Consider the following 15,947-nt stretch of genomic DNA (forward strand, 5'->3'; position numbering starts at 1 on the left):
TTGACGCAGAGCACCACACACTGAAAATAAACCTTTCATCAAGAACCAAGAACTAAGAACCACTGTCAAAACACAAAGAAAAAGGGTAATAAAATCTTGTGGTGTCAACGAACCATGAGAGGAAACAAAGGTGGCAGGTGATGAACAGCTGTGATGCTCATTCTTTTCCCTGTTTTCAGGGTTACCCCCACACTACAGGATCACCAATGACCCCCATAACCCCAGAAACTGATTTTTTGAGGGTCTGTGTTCTGTTAAAGCCTTTGTAACAGCTTGACAATCACAGAGACACAGAGACACAGAAAAAGAGTTTCTGCACTTGGCTGTCAGGACTGTGAAGGTCAAACTCTTGCACCTCATCCACATGACTGAGTGTGAGTGTTAACAAAGACATCACACACACACACACACACACACACACACACACACACACACACACACACACACACACACACACACACACACACACACACACACACACACACACACACACACTTTGTAGCTTTTATTCCCTTATATTCATCTTGCATTTCCAGATTTCTACACCTTCTATGTGATTGGTTGTATAATTGTACAGCCATATTGAGCAGTTTAAGTCCCTGTCCACATTAGCATCTGACAAATAAAAATTCTTAAAAACTTGACCATAGATATTGATTTTTTTATTATTCAGACTCTCAAATCAGAGCAACCTGATTGTCCTCTGAGCAGATCGGAGAAAATAAATCACTCCTGACATGCTTCACCACAGAAATCAGGAAAAATAATCTTCAGAAGCATAAAAAATTACACTTCGCTGATTTCTTTCATGCCCAGAATTGTCCAGACTATCTTGTAGCCTGTCTTCTGCTTAACACAGTAAGATTATTTTTCCAGTGGATCCAAGAACAGTTTTGATTTATTTTGTGTTTTTCGAAGTTAAATTTTAAAGAAACCCAAGATTACTTATTCATTTCCTTCTTTATGAATCTTTTGTGAGCAGCTCAATACATATATGCATGAGGAGTAGAAATGGTGGTAGAAAGCAAAGGAACATAATAAATGACACACTCTGGATTATTTCTAAGTAGGTCTGGAGCTGGATTTGATCGCTCAAATAAACAGAATACAGAATCAGGAATTTTGATGGAATAAACTGACAGAGATACAAATATTGGATTAAAACCTCCTAATAACATCTCTCAGCTCATGGATATAGTAGCTGAGACAGGTTTTTATTTCCATTTTGTTTACTGCTGTTGTTCTCCTGAAGGTCAGCGCCTCTCCTATGGTTTCTTTAAAAGATGTGAAAGCACCAAAGGTCAGGGTGAGCATCACGTATAAAGAACACACATTCAGCGGCTGCCATGTATGAGTCAGAGATTTAACCTGAACGCTGACCTTATGCCCCTTGCAAAGCAGTGATATAATTCACCTTGATCGCTTCCTGTTGGCACACTCTTTTGCTTCCAAGCATCAGGCCCGCAGGCTGCGAAAGACGAGCCACTCAGCCAGCAAACGGCCTAGCTCCTGGGTACTTTACCTACGACGACTGATACCCTGGTGGCTCCCTCGTCTGTTCCCCCATCTGTTCTCACTCCAAAATAGACACGTCTTTGTCATGCCCCTGTATAACCTGTTCACCTGCCTGTTTGTTTCCCTCCTAGTCACTTCCCATCACCCCCCTCTGCTCTACATACAGAAGCTGTGTCGGCAGATTTTCCTTTGAATTCACCTGCCTCCATTCTTTGAATTTTACACACCTTTCTCTTGTTCGTCTGTCTCACACACACAAGCGCCCACCCCCATCCATGTACCCACCAGCTTCTCCCTTTGATAACCAGCTGCTTCCTTTTTTTCCTGCTGTTTGAGATTTGCTTTTTTTGCGTAAGGTTTTATTTACTGAAGTCAATAAAAAGTAGAGCAGAATCCCTGTGATATTTTTCCAAGCATTCGCTGGATAAAGGGATGTAGCAGCGGAGGGGATGAGAGGCATCTTCTGGAAGCTCCTGTTTTCGCGTACTTGTGTGTGTGTGTATGTGTGTGTATGTGTGCATGCATTTTTTATCTGCTGCATGCGTGCAAACATTCAGTGCTGCTCTTTTATTCAGATAGATTCACTGGTGGTATCTGCACTATCTGTTTGTTCCAATGGAAGAAGCCCTCCTATTTATCATAATATGATTATTCACCGTGGCACATACAGTGATAAGTGAGATGGATGGTTCCTCTGGATGCTGTGGTGAGTCCCCCTCAATGACCTTGCACACTCACACACACACACACACACACACACACACACACACACACACACACACACACACACACACACACACACACACACACACACACACACACACTCAGATGTACACACACTGCCTGCATACTGAGCTGCAGACAATGCTGCCAGCCCTCAGCAGCACTTGCGTGATTCATTGGCATGGCGTTCCCCCTGGGGTGCTGTACATTCGCAGCTGAAATCTATTGCTGGTTCACATTACTGTAAGGAAGCATAATTGTATCATACTGCACGGTTCAGCTGACATCTGTTTCCCATTCCCTCACAGTGTTGGTTTACGAGGAGTTAAGAGGGAGGAGAGGCGATAGAATCTGATTTCCACGGGTTCTCTCGGGCTTAATATGAAGATATGAAATTGTTGCCTATCATTATTGTGGTATTGCATCAGCTAAATGTTCTCAATCTGTCTTCTTGAGCAATTTATCTCCATAGTTGAGACAATAGCTGCCCTTTTTGCGGCAAACAGGACCAGTTCCTCTGCCTCTGCTGTTAATAAAGAGAATAAACGGCAGGAAAGGGAGCATGTTGTAATTAGGACCGACTGTATGCCTCGGATGAATCTGGCAGCTGCAGAGGGGCGGCACGGGGAAATTGATATTTATTTGGTTTTTGAAGCCCCTGCACAGTTGCAATCTCAGGTTATTAACCATTAATGATTAGGAGTGTGAGCAGCCGCTCCCCACTGAGTGTGAGCTGGAGATAAGATTGTCATAGTGAGGAGCTTGTAATGAAATACATGCCTTGCAAAGCAACACTTTGATGAATTTTGAATGCTTCGCTGCTGCTGTGTGACCTGGTAAGTTCTTCTAAGAATCAGACAAACTGCTGGAATTCATAAGAGCAGGGAACAGATTAAAAAAAAAAAAACCTGCTTCTCCGGCTGTATTAATGAAAAATGTAATATTTGTCACATTTATATTTGATATCAGCTCCTTTGTTAATGTCATGGGGCCCAATCTGCTTATTATTCCACACAGGTGCAGCCGTGTTATATTAAATTCAATGGTAGACAGATTTCAGAGCTCTTGAAGGCTGTGGAAATATTTTTTTTAGCAAAAGTAAATCATTTTTTTACACTTGCTCCCTGTGTCTGGCGGTGGCTCAGACCAGATATCAGTCTGGAGACGACAGAAAGGGCTGCAACCATGCTGAGCACAGGCCAGGCACAACTCCAACACCACAGAAAAGACGCATATTTAGACCCCTTTACATTTGTATCTTATCAACCCAGTCCTGAGCTAATGCATTTGGAAGTAGTGTGCAATCTAATATCATAGGAGCCTTTCTCCCCGCTCATGCGCCTGCATGCTGCTATCTACTTCAAAAAGCCCCGAACGCCAAAGTGAATTAAAATTCTGAACGGATACCTTTACTTTCTTTAGATCCTGCATTTTTTATAGCAGGAAGAGGACCGGCCACAATTAATATGAGCTGAACATACACACATCTGAGCCGCTCTGTGAAGCCGCCAGGCAGGGGGACTGTGGACGGTCTCACATTAAGGGATTTAATGCGCTTAAAAATGGCTGGAGGCTCTGCAGGCTTAGATTCTCCTCAAAGACACATCACGCACACACACACACACACAGCCACTGACTCACATGATTCACACACACAGGAAACATAAATGAACACTCTTAGGGTTTAATTTGGCATTTAAAAAATACATATTTGGGTTTTATGTTAGCTTATTTGTGTTGTTTTTGTTGCAGCAGTCATTTTTCAGGGTTAACACATCTAAAGAGTTATTCAGTGTGAGCTGCTCCCAGCAGGTGTCTGCATTCAGAAAAGAAACGTCTTGATGCCCGTCTGTTAACGCTTCAGGTGCTGCCTTTGAGGGTGTAAAGGTGTGAAAGTCTACAGTTAACTAAATCATGGTTTATAGCAAAGCTCTGTTTACTCTCTGAAAACATCTGGAAATGAATTTAATAGAGAGCACATCACTCATCATCATCAGTCACTGGCTACATTTGCATGCAGTCATTAACCCTTTCATATTTGGAATATTAGCAATTACCCGGTTGCACACGGCCATGTATACACCAATAACCCTTTAAAAAAAAAAAAAAAAAAAAAAAAAAAAATTACCCCTTTTCTAACCCCAATATTTGGTCATATTTAAGCCTATCGGGATATCGCCATCCAAAGGAACACTGATTTGTGTTCTGCCCATGTTCTGTTCACAAAGAATCTTGGTCTTTTGAGTACAGGAAGTTGGCCATGCTGCTACTGTTGCTATGGATACAGGAAGAAGAAGCGGAAATGATGCACATTACGTCACAATGCCTGTGCTTCGCTGTTTTGATCAGGATATCATGTAAACAGAGATTTCCCCGTTTGCTGACACATGTAAACAGTTATTAATATAATTATGAACATCTCAGAAATTGTAATATTGACCTTAACCCCAATGTTGACTGCATCTAAACATAGCCACTGATATAAACTCAGCCACTTAATGAGGTACAACTGTTCAACAGCTTGTGAACGCTAATATCTAATCATTCAATCACATGACAGCAACTCAGAGTATTTTGGCATGAAGACATGGTGAAGATGAGCTGCTGAAGGTTGAACCAAACATCAGAATGGAGAAGACAGGTGATTTAACCATTAAATACCATTAGGGTCAGGTAATTGACCTGTTTCAAAGTTTGACAGCAGTGAAAATACCCTAAATGTCATTCTTTTAGCCAGAAATCCAATGACTTTTTCCAACATGATCCAAAAAATATTTTAGTATTCTATACTTTTGTTCAGATGCTACAAATTTTTGTACACTGAGGCTGTTTTGGGTCAAATTGGACTTGAATTTTAGATTTACATTTGTTGGTTGAGTCAAGGAAAATGGTTGGTCATAAGATTATAAAGGTTCCTGAGCTGACATTTAAGTGACCAACATCATGGCAGAAAGACATGGTGTACAGCAGGCCCCTGAGCTGATCTACACAGATAAGGAGTGGGACAGTGTCTTGGAGGAGGATGTGCCAGGGCAGGAAGACAACTTGGGGGAAAACTCTGATCACAAGAACATTTTATAACTTTGAATGCAGCGACTAGTTTATAATCAACACTACTATCCAATATTTGTTAGATAGTCCAATATTGGGTGGTGAATGTTAAATTGAAATTGATAATTATGATGTCTTATGATGTATCAGTGAGGACAGTGGTCAGTGGTTGTTGTGGTTACACATGGTAATATTATAATTTCCATATAATTTCAGATGTCAATGCCTTTTTTAGATTCAGTAAGAAATATTTAAAGAATTATGGTGTTTTTGTCTAAAAACAGGATTTGATACCGTTTAATAGAAGACATTTTGCTCAAAAATTGAATGTTGAACAACTTAAAAAATACACTCTCCCTGCACTCTGAATCATTTTTATGGATTAATTTTACACTTATGAATCTGATATGAGCTATTTAAACATTCTAAATTGGTCTGTAGTTGAAAATTTGGTAGAAAAACTTACAATTAGGGATTTCTAGGTGACCCAAAACATACTGGGAAGGATTAAGATATGAAAAGTGAAATGCTTCAAAAACTGGGCTGCAGGGCAAACAACACCTTGGTGTAACAGTGTTTTTTTTGCATTAATTTAAATAAGTCATTTATTTTAAGCACAACATGCTCTTTTTAATAACAGCTATTAGTTAAATGTCAGCTAACTCACAAGCACTTGTGCTAACAGCCCTACACAGTTAGAGTAAAAAAAATTCTGCTAAGATCAGGTGAAAAAAGCATTTTGTCCTAAGACTGTTTTGCTTGCTTGCTCCTGGATGTGAGTTGGACATAAACTGTAAAATTTGAGTCACATTTTTTATGATTTAAAAAACGCTGGTGAGGACTTGTTCTTTTCATCAACCTTGATATACTGATTTAGGACTGCCACAATGAGACAGTGCATCACGTGTACAGGACTTTGTGAGCACTGTGCTTGAATATCATCAGAGCAATTTGTGCTTGGTAAATCAGTCCTTGAGATGAAGCAGATAGAGGGAGCAGATGATGCACAAGTCTTTGTGTAATAAGCGGCTGTTATCCATTCTTAGTGAGTCCACCCCGTACGGAGAGAGGCAGCTGGTGTTCTGATTGCATGATCACACAAAAGTACATGTCGCCATAAGGAGAGAAACATGCACCGTGTTTTGAAAAGAGAAATCTGAGATGTGCAAAATGTGGAAGATCCAGCAGAACTCAAATAAAATTCAGAGGAAAGTTAGATTTTTTTATCTTTCAACCTGTTCCAAATCACATGAAGAGAGACAAAGAGGATTGACGGCATAGAAAACCTGTAAATGTCACTGCTGGTGGAGTTAACATCATTACATTGTCACAGCTCAGTTCTGACAGTTTGAACACGCTGACAGTAAGCCTAACAAAACAGAAATCTCTCAAACCAGAATGAAATCAACTTTTTTATAAAGTAAGACACTCTTCTATTGCACAAAATAACTCCTCAGTGTCCTCCATAAAAACCACAGCACGAAACTGCTACAGGCTTCCTGCTCGAGTGGCTCGCACGTTCTGCCGTGCTGAGTCCAATGCAGAAAATAAAAGGAGATCTTATTTTAGGCACTGAGGGCCCTGCTGCTCTGGGGGCATAAATCTGGGAGCAGTTATACTCCATTATCTGATAATTCCTCGCTTCTGAATCATTAACAGTTAGAGATCTGTTAATCTGGAAGCTTCACATAAAACATTTAACTCAAAGGTGAGAGCCGCAGGGTTTTTACGTCAGTGCAGGACAGAGGAAGGACAGATGGCAGAGAAATCTTTGACTGAGTCATGCAGATAATAACTGGGAGCGTGTGGTGGTATTCATCCTGGCTTAATACACCCAGCTCTCCATGATTAGCTCTGCAAAATGTTTGTCTAGCTGCACAAAAGCGCTGGATACGTTCAGAGAAAAACAGTCTGACTGGAATAGAAAGTAAATCTTTAGAGCTCCTGATTTAGAGATGGAAAAAAAAAAAAGGCATGGTGGAGCGAGCGGGCCGCATAAGAGGTTGTCAACATGTATTCTCCACATAGGATGAGTCATTGTAGGAAGGAGAAAGATGCTATTGTAAGATGAAACTGAGTATAATTTGTGCCGATGTGGGTGAATAACCCTCTCGGTGTTATGCAAATGAAACGGCAGAAACGGGAAGAGGAATGACACGGGCTCAGCTGTCAAACCCAGATGTGTCCTCGTTTCCACAGCGTCTCTATCTACAGGAGCTGCCGGCGTGCTGAGTGGGAGGGGATGGTTAGTGGACGGGAGTTTCTCAAGGACGGAGAAGGATGAATGGAGGAGGCTGAGATGGCAGAAAGAGCTCCTCAAGGTTGGAGAGTTTAGAAAGAGATCAAACCTCCTCGCACTGACAGCAGGGACACCCGCGCTTTAAAGCAGCTTAAGATTCAAAGTGAAGTCCTAATTCCAGCGCAAACTCACATACACGGTACATATGTTGGCCTTCAGTCTCTTCAAACAATGGATGAGTCACTGAGTAAAAAAAGTGTTTGCCAAACATCAAAGATTTCAGAAAGAGTCGCTGCAGTGAAAACACAAAGGAATAATTCACTCCTTTTATCCTCAGAAAGCTGCTTTTGAAGTTCACCTGTTGGATCCACTTTACTACCAGCAAAGACTGACTCTGACTGACATTTGCATACATACATCTCTTCATCCGTCTTCTTATACACACTAACAGCCTGGGTTTTGAGCTCTACAGTATGAATCTTCTGTTTTCTGTCTGTGTGGACGCTGTTCAGCTTGAAACCAGGAGTGTGAGATTAGAAGAAAAGAATATGGCAGTGAGTGTAATCAGTTATATATGATGAGGAAATTATGTGCTTCCACTGACCAGTTGATGTGCAGCTGTTAAAAATCTGCCGCCATGAGAGTGTTTTCCTCACACACAAGCACTATAAAATGTGTTTTTCCATGAATGTGATGTTTGATTGGTCAAAACCTCACAACAGCCAAAGTAATACAGGGGGCAACATCATGAAATCAATCTGCAGAAAGGGGCACAGCATATTTTATCACACCGTGACACCGTGGCAGATAAACTAGGTTTTAATGAGCATTCAGAAACGTGAGGCAAAGATGTTTCCACCTCAGGATGATCTTGAGAGTTAGGACATGATGTTACCGAGGCACAGATGTGAGGGCAGCCTGAGGAGCTACTTGGTTGAAGTGAAGCATGGGGATCTTGACTTGCCCTGAAGAGAAAAATCCTCATCTGTTCACCATACATTATCCCCTACTTGTGCAAGGATGCTTCGGGCTTCCTGAACCTTTACATTTCTGATTGTCTTGGCTCAAACTGTTCATTATTTTCCTCTGAAAGTGGAAATATTGGCAGAGGTGTGACTGAATCATTACATCCCAATGAAGAGGTCATTCAGTGAAGTGGCCACTGTACATGTTTTAAAAGGGAAAATCTGACTTAATTTTTTTTTTTTTTTCCACGTCAGTGGTTTTTCAAACTGGGGGCCCCAGGAAATTGGAGGGAAAGGGGAAAAAAAATCTAGAGCAGACCCTGAAAGCATTGTTTTAATACATACATCATTTCAAATACATAACACTAAAATGCAGGGTAGCCTGATGTCTCTGTTTCTTCTGTTGTCCACTAGTGAGAATAGGCAAGAACCTCAGGATACAATTCGCATAACGATGCATCACAGTATCCCAATGTTGTGCCATAGAGGGATTATTTGTTTATTAACAACGCCGGATGCGCTCACAACTTGGGTGCAGAAGCACTGCAGGGTATAATGGTTTGTCGACTGATGTGGCTAACCACCAAAAAAACAGATTTTTAAACTACATATCATCACTTTTACGGATGGTAAACGGCTCCCAGGTTTGTGAAATAGCAGTGAGTGGACAGAAGAGATCAGGAAGTGGACAGATACTAGGTGGACAGATGTTTTTAACTGAGAAATCCGCCGTGTACCCACAGAGCAATTTAAACACACAACTGTCTTTCATTGCTCATGACTGCATTATCCGAGAACACTTATAGGACTGTGACATACCAGGATGTAAACATGTGACAATCAATCAGAATTTTTCCCAAACCCCAAAGGGGAACACAGACTGCTGAGTCTGAGACCCGGTTCATAATAAAAGATCCAGAAAACTACGTCCAGGGAACTGGATCGCAGTATCGTCAATCACTAACACTGTCCACCGAGAGTCACCAGTTACCATGGTCGCTATTAACTCCATAACACCGGTTGCTCTGCGACGGTCAAATCTTGATAGACGCTGCCTCTGTTTTATAGCATCATTTCTAAAAACTGACCACAGAACAACCGTGCATTTCTATGCTGATAACAGGTTAAATTTAGTGTTTAAAAAACACTAACTTGAGCTAACTCATCTGAATGAATGTAGCTAAACACTGCTTCTGCGGTCTAGATGCATGTACAACTTTATGATGACGTTGACTGATAATCCCTTTATATTGCTACACAGTTGACTAAGAAAGAATAGAGATGATGTTTATATAAATCACACAATATTACTCAAAATTGAAATAATGAAGAAAACCATTGATGTCTACACCATAGTGACTTGCTCAGTAAATCATGAACCCATATCATCAGGTTTAGAAATGAAATACTTTGAATACACTTTGAGATTATATTTATCATACAGTCAAGGGGCAACATACAGTAGAGTAGCTCTTCGGCACCATATACCACAGAAGTTGGATTTCACTTCCAACTCAGCTAAAATAAGATTTTTTATTAAAAAAAATAAATAAATAAAAAATTAAGAGTTGAAATATCAATATTGTATTAGAGGTCAAAGTATTGTGATATGTTGCTGTATTGATATTTTTTCACACCCCTTCTGTCCAAGTAATATCATAGAAACAAAACTGAAAGTGGTCAATAGAAATAGTTAATCAGACCAATTCTTAAGTCCTAACAATGACTTTTTAAACAACCTCTTTACATCACAAATCTGTCCCAAAATAAAGGAACCTCTGTGTTTAGAGAAGGTTATTTCTGTCGGTTGCTCAAAGTAAAAGATTGTTGAGTGGACGTTGAAGATTCTTATCAGTTTTTTACCCCACAGCTTTGGCCATCAGTTCAGCCCGGAATAAGAAAAAACCCTCAAACGTGTTTCTTTAAGAGCTTTGGAGTGGAGACAAAACAAGCCATCTGCCCCAGAGAAAGCGGCCACTGGACTTTCACCAAACACTCTCACATGGAGAAGGGCTGTTTCCATAACTACTGCTCCATGTTTTATTGACAAGGTTCAGTCTATACAGCTCTGTACTTTCTACCCCTTCACTTCATTTGATAAGCAGTAATCTTGTGATTGGATGATAAATGGCTTTCACTTTTGAGGAGGAGCAGATGGAGAGACGGGCAGGAGGAGAAAGAAAGAGAGAAGGTGTCGCGGGAGTATTTTTGAGACACATTCACCAATCTGAAAACTGCTCTTTTTTATGTCAAAGTGTAGTTTGTAGAATGGAGCGTAAGAGGAGTTGCTTTGAAGATTTCACGGAGATCATCTCTCACCATGAGTGGATTATATAAATGAACCCTCTGCCTGTAGCACTCCAGCATACATCTGAAGCGTATGGATCCTCTCCAGTGAGGCTTTGAAGAGCAGAGTGAGACCATAGACTGTAAAAAAATGGGCGCCATCTTGCTTGGCTTGAAGTGAGGTCGCCACAAAAACTGCTCCCCCTGGTGGCTGGCTTTAGTATAGGTTAAAAAAAATCGGTCTCCCCTGTCATTCCAGATGGGCTGTAGTTAAACTCTAAAACATTAATACACCATAGAATACGTATAAATGTTTCTCCTGTCTGATTGTTGTGGTGATTTGATGGGATTTCACTTGCTATTAGGCTGCCTTGTATTCAAGTCCTCTTTTTTCTGCAAAGTTTTATTTTCATTACTTATTAGAGGTTAAAAACGAGGCTTTATGTCACGTTTAACAACGATTGACAGCTGACGTTCCTGTGTATTTTTTTGGGGAGATTGTGAAATATGTCAGGAGAGAGTCTAATCTCAAGAAGAGATCAGACTCTCCAAAGGAAAAAAAAAAATGTTACCTGGCTCCACTCAGATTCTCTCTGAGTCCCTCATAGCTTCTACTGCATAGGCTCTGGCTGCACAATGGCTGCCAATAGCAGCACCTCTGATGGGGGTATTCTGGCTTTAAACTGTGTAATGGTAAATGGCAGAGCCACACTGTCCACTCTGTTAACAGTCTATGAGTGAGAGAAGGAAAACGTGACTGGGTGACCTGGCCACCAATCCTACATCTTAATTTGACTCTCCGTACAATAATAAACTCAACTTCTGTGGTCTGGGGAAATGACACATGCAGAATTTGTTTTAAAGAAGTGTTTCTCCTTTTAAATACATTTTAAAATTCCCTTTCATTTGCTGCTTATTGCTACTTTTAATCTTCTCATCTGTCCCTGTGCCCCCTTTCTCTGCTTTCCATCCTTTACTGCTTTTATTTATCTCATTTTCATCTTACTGTAATGAATCTTTCATCTCTTTCATTTCCTCTGATGTGACATTGTCTCCTAACAATATTCTAATAGCCTTATTATCATCATTAAGCTTCTTTAATTCTCAACCATGGTGCTTTATTGTTTGAACAGCACGTACAGATCTGGCTGGTTCATAACTTCCAGTCCTGTTATTTAATTTCATTCTAGTTGACCTTGTGTTTCTTTTCATTTCCTTTTCATCTTGCTCTACTTTCTCCATGTTTATCTCTTCATGTTCTTTTTCTTTTCCCTCTTCTTTCTTCTCCTTTTTTGTGTTTTTTCCCCTTCCTTGACCTTTTTTCACCTTTTTCCACTTTCGTTGTCGTCGCCCTACTGCGCGCTTCCTCTCATACTCTTTATAATTATTCTGAGATTGACTGTCATGACAGTGACAGGTAAGTAGGTTGTGTCTTGAAGTAAAAACTGAGGTTATTTTCACCCGCTCGTGACAAGGATTTGTAAGAAAGACCCAAACACACAACTTTCTGGATGTAGAATCCAAATTATCTTTTTTTTTCCCAGAGTGGATAAACAAAGTGTCAAACCAAGCTGGAAACTAGAAACTGAGCAACAACAGAAAATCGCAGGTTTGCTGGAAGAAAATAAATGAGTAGAGTAATAACAGAAAAAAACTGCATCTAACTAGTAATCAAAACTCAAAATGTCAAAAACACACTTGGTAGATGGGAACAGTGATCTGTCAAGGAACAGGAGGAGACCCAATAACAATACAGACTGGGATCACAATTACAAAAGGATTTTATCTAGATTATAAGACTTTTGTGGCCAGTTTTGTCAACTTTATTATTATTATTATTGTTGTTATTATTATTACTATATTTGACAGGGCGTCGGCCTGTCAGTAAGGTCAGCTGCGCCTCCATTTAGGCAAATTTATAATCTAAAACTGCTAAGTTGTGTTCCGTTAAAGAAATGAGCTATTCAGACTGAAGTCATTTTGTACCATGCTGTAAACACATTTATTATTTTAGTTATTATATATATTTATTTGATTATTCCGGAGCAAGGCTCAAGCAGGCACTACAGCAGGGTTCTCCAACTCCTACCCTGGAGGGCTGAGAAGCTGCAGGTTTTCTTTCCAACCAAAAACCACCAGCTGATTTCACTGGTTACCACCTTCAAGTAGAGAGCATGGACTAATCACTGAAATCAGTTGGTGGAGTTTCTGGTTGGAAAGAAAACCTGCAGCCTCTCGGCCCTCCAGGGTAGGAGTTGGAGATCCCTGCGCTATTGGTTCTAGCACTTCTGCATCATCTCTATTTCTCACTGCAGGAGGTTGCTACTTGGTTCAAACCAAAGAATGTCATGTAATGATAAAATAATCCTCTTACTATCTGTGCAATTTATCTTTAGAGTAAACCCTAAAGAGTGGCCCTATGGGGCTAACAACAAATCATAGATGACCCACATAAAAATACTTAAAAGCACCGTAATTAGTTGCAAAAAAGGGTCTTATTATAAAAAAAACAACAGAGAATCAAACATTGAAAAACACTAAACAAACAAGACACCAAAATCCCAGAGGAGAGGCAGCAGGGCACCAATCCCCAGCTTACATGCGTCTCCTCTGCTGCAAGCAGCAGTCAGTTTTTTTTAAAGGCTGAGACCTGGGCCCTGTTCTACGAAGCAAGTTCAGCCTAGCGAGATAGCCTTGGAGCTACCTCGCTGAACTGAGCGCGGTAGCAGGCAGTCTCGCTAAACGGTTTGACGACGCTGGTTATCAACCTCATAAGAGGATCCAGCTAGGCAATGAGCGCGTGCACGCATTTAAGGCGGAGCCCGCTGCATCTGACCAATCGCGAACATGGAGCAGTCTGGAGTGTCAGAGCAGGCCAGAGAGAGAAGGACCGCATACTTCATACAGGAGGAGCAGGAGGTGATCATGAGGAAGTTTGACGAGGTGAAACATGTAATTAACGTTAAAAGCAACACCGTCGCTGCTACTAAAGCACGGAAGGAGTACTGGCAGAAAATTGCTAACAGTCTAAATGCACAAGTGTAGTGCAAAAAAAAAATCTTTTGTGCCATTATCATCCTGAAATTGCACTGTTCACCATGCACTTTTACTGTAACATGCAACATACTTAATTCATTTCATAGATGAATCTATTCATTTGTTCATTCCAATCGTGTTTGCATTTTTTGTGTGATATGTAGCCCACATGAGCCCTACATGAATTCCTGTCACAATTGTAAGACGGGCAATAAAATATTGTCATGGAACAGAAGTGTTGGCATTGAAGATCTTATTACGGCAATGAGAGTTCTTCATTCCCTTTAACTACCTATAGAAAGTGTCATATACTACCAACCCCTCCCTGGAAAACAGACAATGCGAGCTCCTATGTCCACGGGATCCTCTAGGAACGGACAAGCCATTTTTTCGTGAGGGCTCATTGGTCATTGGGCGGGGTTTTTATAGTCCACGAGTTCAATCTGGAACCTAACCTGTCCCGGAGCAGGTTAGCTGTTCAGCGTATGTTGCCATGGAGACTCGCCTCGCTGAGGAGTGATCCCGTGTCGTAGAACAGGGAATCCGAAACCTATCCTCAAAGCTACCTGGCTAGGCAGTAATCCTGCTTCGTAGAACAGGGCCCAGGTGAGCCTTGTTGATCATCACCAGTCTCACCTGGAAACAAGAAGAGGTACAGGGAACACACACAGGAAACACACAGTCGTAACATCTGTGGAGAGACAGGAGGAAATCTTGCAAGAGGGTTGTTGTCAAAATCAAACCAGCAACCTCTTTGAAGTGAATTATCATCTCTAGACCCTCACCTGAACTGCTCGGCCAAACTGGTGCTTCAGTAAACACTGTTTTTAACAGGCTCTTCTATAAGTTTATTATTTTGCAGTAACAGATGTTTCATTTCTTGTGTGAACATTTGAAGCATTAGCTCCCTGCTGGGGATGTTTTCATTTCATCTTGAACTGAGATGCACTTTGGAGAAGTGTGAGCGCTGTGATGATTAACGACACGTCTTCTTGTTTACAGATTAAAAACCAAGGTATATTGAACTATAAAAAAGCTTATAATGATAGATGAGACCACTGGAGTGGGATAAGTCTTCTCATAACTCTGAAAAAAATCATTAAACACCTTTCCCAACATTTCAACTCTTAAAATATATTTAACTCTTTACTTGAATGCCTTTAACACTGACTATTTCTTTGGCAGTTTCATTTCTGTGAGCTGTTCCTTATGACTCCTCGTGACTTCTCTTTGCATAGACTCAAAACCCTGCGTTAAAATACTCCATTAACCATGACATGAGCCTTTCTGAGGGTACTGCCATGTAGACTGACAGTCCCATCTTTTTGGGATGTTTCACCTAATTGGCTGTTAATAGTTACCTCAGCCTGTGAGCGTTTTTTTCTGAATATGCTCCCTGTTCTGTGTGCTCTCGAGGAATGTGCGACAGACTGAGATCTCTCCCAGCAGCAGCCATGTGATAGAGATCATGATGCCGCGCTCAGAGCGAGGCCTCTTTCTGGGACTGACTTGCATCCCTTCGCTCAGAACAGAAAAAAAGCAGACGTGCTGATAGTTTTCCCAGCAGCAGACTAAGCCTTTTCTCTTCCCTTAATGTGTTTTGCTTTATCAGGTTTTACCTCTTATCAGGTCTCTCGTTGGATGAGTGTCACTTTTTGACACTTCGTTTTCATGAGAGGGAGATAGAGAATATGATATGATGTTATTTGTCGTTTGAAGGGAAATTCATTTTGCGAGACCTTCACATCATAGAGCGCAGAAGAAAGTGGATCCTGGCAATCCTTTCTGAACGTTGAATAAATGCTGATTTCACAGACTGAGAAACCGTGTAAATGTGGAGCTGGACTCTAAGTTGAGATGACATCTGCAGTCATCCATGGGAGCTCCTGCAATCTTTTATTTTGAATAAAATCAAGTCCTACAGTAACACATTCTGTATTTTCATATGTTCACAAACATTTCCATGTTGATAACTCATATTTTCTCTGCTTTCCCTCCAGATTTAAATTCACTCATATCCTGACCAGATTTATTCCAACATTTTTGCAGTATTAAAACTTTAAACCCCCACAGGGCACAATAAGAATGTGCACCACTTCATCATCCTCCCTGTAGCAGACTTCTCTCTTCTC

General features: G+C 40.8%; 1 protein-coding gene across 1 annotated transcript in view; it reads left to right on the forward strand.

Moving 5' to 3' along the window:
* Positions 1-15,947, forward strand: part of galnt9 (polypeptide N-acetylgalactosaminyltransferase 9) — a 146,705-nt gene that overhangs the window by 56,779 nt on the left and 73,979 nt on the right. The window lies entirely within an intron of this gene.

This window comes from Halichoeres trimaculatus, unplaced genomic scaffold (genome assembly GCF_033239565.1).
Source record: "Halichoeres trimaculatus isolate MK-OKI-2021-1 unplaced genomic scaffold, fHalTri1.1 fHalTri1_scaffold_5, whole genome shotgun sequence".
Lineage (NCBI taxonomy): Eukaryota > Metazoa > Chordata > Actinopteri > Labriformes > Labridae > Halichoeres > Halichoeres trimaculatus.